The sequence below is a fragment of the Myotis brandtii genome, unplaced genomic scaffold (assembly GCF_000412655.1).
Source record: "Myotis brandtii unplaced genomic scaffold, ASM41265v1 scaffold2591, whole genome shotgun sequence".
NCBI classification, from domain to species: domain Eukaryota; kingdom Metazoa; phylum Chordata; class Mammalia; order Chiroptera; family Vespertilionidae; genus Myotis; species Myotis brandtii.
This window is the reverse complement of record NW_005359844.1, coordinates 194,549-199,529: the sequence shown is the minus strand read 5'-3', so window position 1 is coordinate 199,529 and position 4,981 is coordinate 194,549.

Genomic DNA, 4,981 nt, shown 5'->3' with positions numbered 1-4,981 from the left:
CCTGGGTGAGGGTCCCGCCTGCAGCCCCCCTGGGTGAGGGACCCCAGTGCCCTACAGTCCCTCTGTGTGGGGATCTCAGCACCAGGGTCCTGGGCTCTGTAATCACAGGCTCTGGGAGGGGGACCCAGGGCTGCACTGTGACCAGCGCCGGGTGAGAGCGTGGGGACCAGGAGTGGCTGCAGAGGGCCGTGGGGGACCTGTGAGGCAGGCCAACAGGTAGTGGCCCTTTTCTCTCGAAGGGAAGAAGCAGGGACTGGTGATGGGGGGAGGGGGGGGAATCTGCTGCCAGACGTGCTGTAGAGATGTGTGCGGGCGGAAACAGCCGTGCGCCCTCCCGCCCCTGCGCCTGGTCTCCAGAAGGACCTTCCCTTCCCGCGGGGCTGGAGGACGAAGCAGCCACCCAACTCTCCAGGGAAACGTGTGACGAGCAGCGTTGGGGGAAATAAGCACCAAAGCAATGTTTCCAGGAAGACAAATGGCTTAAGGAACAGCAGGAAGGCCAGCCCTGGGGAGAGTAGACTGTTAAAGCTTAAAGGGGCCCAACAGCTGACCAGCCCTCATGTTACAGGCGAAGCAAAGGGCCCGAGCCCAGCACAGGGCACCACGAACAGCAACACTGCTCTTCATCACAGCACGCGGGCCAGGTCCAGGGTTCGAGGAGCAGCTCAGAGAGCCTGGGAGCCTCCAGGCGTACGGCCCACCCCACGCAGACGCTGGACACGCAGCCTCGCCCCTCGGCGGGCACAGCCCCAAAGACGCTTCTATAACAGGGAATCGTTCTCGCCTGCCCGGGGACCTCACCGGGCCGGAGTAGCGGTTAAGAAAAGCTGTACCGGGAGGGAAGCTGGCGTTTACTGAACCGCTATGTGCCACACGCCAGCCAGGCCTCTGTGAGAATGTCCCAGGCCACAAGGAAGGAAACCGGATGCCAAGGGCTTCCATCACTCACTTGCCACGGGCAGTCACCTAGCAGCGGCCAGAGCCAGGACTGGGAGCAGCGGCCTGTCCCCAGTGGAGGGCTCAGGCGCTGTGCCTTCCCCAGGCCACCACCCCGCCCGGGGCCTGCTCACAGCGGTCACTCAGCACAGTGACTGTGGCACTGAATGGCGACACTGAGGATGAAGCCACTCGGGAGGACAGGCTGAAATAGAGGAGTGTTTTGGTAATAAGTGTGAGGGTTTGGTATTAACCCACGTGGTGCAACTGTGCCCTCCCCTCGGTCACGTGCTCAGCCTTTAACCACCACTGCAGGTGACCATACGTGCACACACTTTCCAATGCAACTGGTCTACCCAGGACAGTCAGTGCGAATTTGGAGGGAAAACAGTGAATCTATCAGTTCTGCAAAAGACTGCAGAGGAAGGAAACCCAAAGACATGCTGTGGGGACGCTGTTTAGAGTGCACCAGCTGGTCAAGGCCGCCCTGAGCCCGGGAGCCCTTACCAGCCTCTGAGCCTGGGAATCCGAATCAGGCCAAGATACCAAGAGCAGGTGCAAGGACACACGGTACACTGTGCCCTTCTGTAACCCGAATGCCTGATGCCACTGTTGGCAGCCAGCCTTCTGTAACTCTGAAATAATATTCAGGATACTGACCAAGTGTGTGTGAAGAAGTCTGCTAGAGAGAGCCGCTGAGCAGGGCTAGAGAGAGCTCAGAGAGGGAGAGGTGGCGGGCACAGAGAAGGTAGCTCCTGTGTGTGCAGGAGACAGGAGAGCTGAGACGGAGCTGAGAGCTGGGACTGTAAGGCTAGGAGCTCAGAGAGCTCAGGGACAGCTGCCTGTTACCCAGCCCGTGTGAGGGGCCGGGGAGACGGGAGAAGCTGCTGAGCCGGGGAGCTCAGGTACCACCACAATGTAAGGTGGTTTGTTTAGGGGGTAGCGTGTGGCTGCTCTGATAACAGGTGTGGGTACAGAGGCTGATGCTACTATGTGAGAAAGATGTGCACTCACCAGCTGGTGTCCGGCTGCCTGCCTGGATGGAGTTTGCTGTACGGAGCTGGTTCGAGAAGGAACCCGCCCTGCGCTTGGCGTCGCCGAACGGGAGAGTTTAGAAGAACGCGTGGACTCACAGCCATTCAGAGCACCCGGGCCGTGCAGGGCTCCGCTCCGCTCTGCTCTGCTCTGACACAGGCCTTAAAGGACTGACCACTTTGAATATTCCCAACAGGAAGCAGAACTCTGACGTGAGAGCCTCGCTGCTAAGAGTGAACAGTCACCTGCCTTAACCCGAATGCGAGAAATGCAGCTCCCCACTGTTTTCCTCAAACCAGAGTGAGAAATACACTTTGCATCTCAGCCGAGCAAACGTGCATATACACAGGGAAACACACACGTATAAAACTACAACAGGAATCTCGTGACGCATGCTACCCTTGCTCTGCACAAAGCACGCTCACATCGTCTTCTCTGTTTTAATCAATTGTGTTAAAATACTAGTTTTGACCCAATAACTTAATTTCACAACTCACTAGTAGGCCGCCACCACAGTTAAAAAAAAAAAACACAGACATAAAAACATACATCGAGGAGGCAAATTTATGGGAACCTGAGCTCTCTGGATGTGATGAGATGGCCTTCGAAGCACACGTGTGAGGGCATGAGAATAATCTGATCAAAGAGACTTGAGTTTCTGTGGCTGCAAGATTACAAACTGTGAACAGCCAACTGGTAATCCGCCCTAGCTCTGGTGGTGAGAAACACGGCAGGGGATAAAAACAGGGGATGTCTGGCTTCAGGTGGAGATTTATCCTCACAGACCCACTCTCACACTGACACACCCCCTAACCAGCCCTCCAGCTTTGTTCACTGTGGCTCCCACGTGCAGGCAGCACTTTGTCATTATGATGCTACTAGTGGCTCAGTGCATGAAATTCATGCACGGGAGGGGGTGCGGGGGGAGGTCCCTCAGCCCAGCCTGCACCCTCTCCAATCAGGGACCCCTTGGGGGATGTCCAACTGCCGATTTAGGCTGATAAACTGGCAGTCGGACATCCCTCTCACAATCTGGGACAGCTGGCTCCTAACGGCTCACCTGCCTGCCTGCCTGATCACCCCTAACCCCTCTGCCTGCCTGCCTGATTGCCCCTAACCTCTCTGCCTGCCTGCCTGCCTGCCTAATTGCCCCTAACTGCCTCTGCCTGCCTGATCGCCCCTAACTGCCCTCCCCTGCTGGCCTGATCTCGCCCCTAACTGCCTTCCCCTGCCGGCCTGATCACCCTTAATCTGCTTTGGCCCTCACCACCATGGCTTTGTCCGGAAGGAAGTCAGACCTCCAGAAGATGGCAGGTCAACCCGGTCTAATTAGCATATTACCCTTTTATTAGTATAGATTGTACACGCTGCTCAAGTCACTTGCCTCTTCCACAGAAACTCTAACCTCAGAGGAAGCCCCTTCCATCTCCTGGGCTCCAAACCAGTGTGGGTGGCACACCTGTGAGAGGAAGATTCAGGCCACATACTAAATATATATATTATGTATAATTATTTCTTCTTTTATTTGAAACATATGAAATTGTCAAATTTTCTATGAAATTAAACTTTTCATACATACTTAATTTTAATTACACAAACGTGCCTACATAAGTAAAAACACGTAAATAACGAATTTGTCAATTTTTTTTACACACATATTCGGAAAACCTACTTTATTATAGAACAAATTTTCGGCTTTAACAGACACTCCCTCACCCAAATTAGTCTGTTCTACTGAGGTGTGTGTGTGTGTGTATATATATATATATATGCCTTAGCACATTAAACACGTAATATAAGGTTCATAATTAACGACAGGCAGGAAACCAATGTCTCAAACTAGTTTTTCGAAAACTGCAAACTTTCCCAGCTGCCTTGTCATCATTGGCTCACCTTCCGTGACTAAGCAGGGGAAGATGTCCCAGGAGCAGCAGGAGGACGCCAGCCCTACCCCTGCCCGTGGGCCTGCGTTACTGACACGGCCTTCGGTCTGTGATGTCACGGCAAGAGCCCTCCCAGAATTCACCGCTTCTAAGGATCTCAAGGGCCACGATCTCCAAGGCTTACAAGGGGCAGGAAGCGACATCAGACATCCAACAACAAATAGCAAGGCCAGGTCGGGAGTGGCCAGGAGATGCGGGCAGGGCCGCCCGCTTGGACAGGGTTTCCACTGGTTCAATGTGGCCGCATCGCCGTGGGGCCCACTGTAGCCAGAGAGCCCAAACATTTCAGGGAAGCTGGCAACCCAAGTGCGCACGGGAAATCCCTACTTTCCTATCTTGGAAATGAATTCCAACTTTCCAGAACTGTGTGCAGGTGCAGCACAATGTGACTGCAGGACAAATCCCACCTACAGACACCACACTGTCCACGTCAGGCTGGCCCTCGGCCCCGCCCAGTGCCCCGCCCAGTGCCCAGTTCCATGGCGCTGCTCTGCGGTTGCTGAACAAAGCAGATCATGAAGCCATTCAATTTGCCACCCACCCAGCTGGACAATAACTTTTCATAAACAAGAAATGTATGATTGCAAACATGTGGGCCATCTTCTGTTAATTAGCTTCATAGAATTAGTAAGAAGTTGAAAGCAAGACTTACTGCAGATCTACCCTCTTAGCCTGGTGGGGCCCACCATCTGAGGCTTCAGGAGGCCCGAACCCCAACCCCCGTCTGCATTAACCAGCTGTGACACATCACGGCATCACGCTCTTCTGAGCTCCCCGTTCCCTCAGCTGTCACGCTTGGGGATCTGGAGTAGCCGATCTCTAAGATCTCTTCTAGCTCGTAAGTTCCATTAGAACGAGCTCCTGCAGGCCAAATCGACAGCAGCTTGAGAATCGGAGACCAGGAGGGTAATGGACTGAAACACATTAGCCAGCTCTTACGTCCATAATAATTGTCAGAGGAAGAAGAAAAGTTTGTTTTTCAAAGAACCTCCTTTGACATCATTAGAGGATAACAACTTACGAACCCGATCAAAGAAAGAACGAGGCGTTTGTCCTAGTTTCTCTGT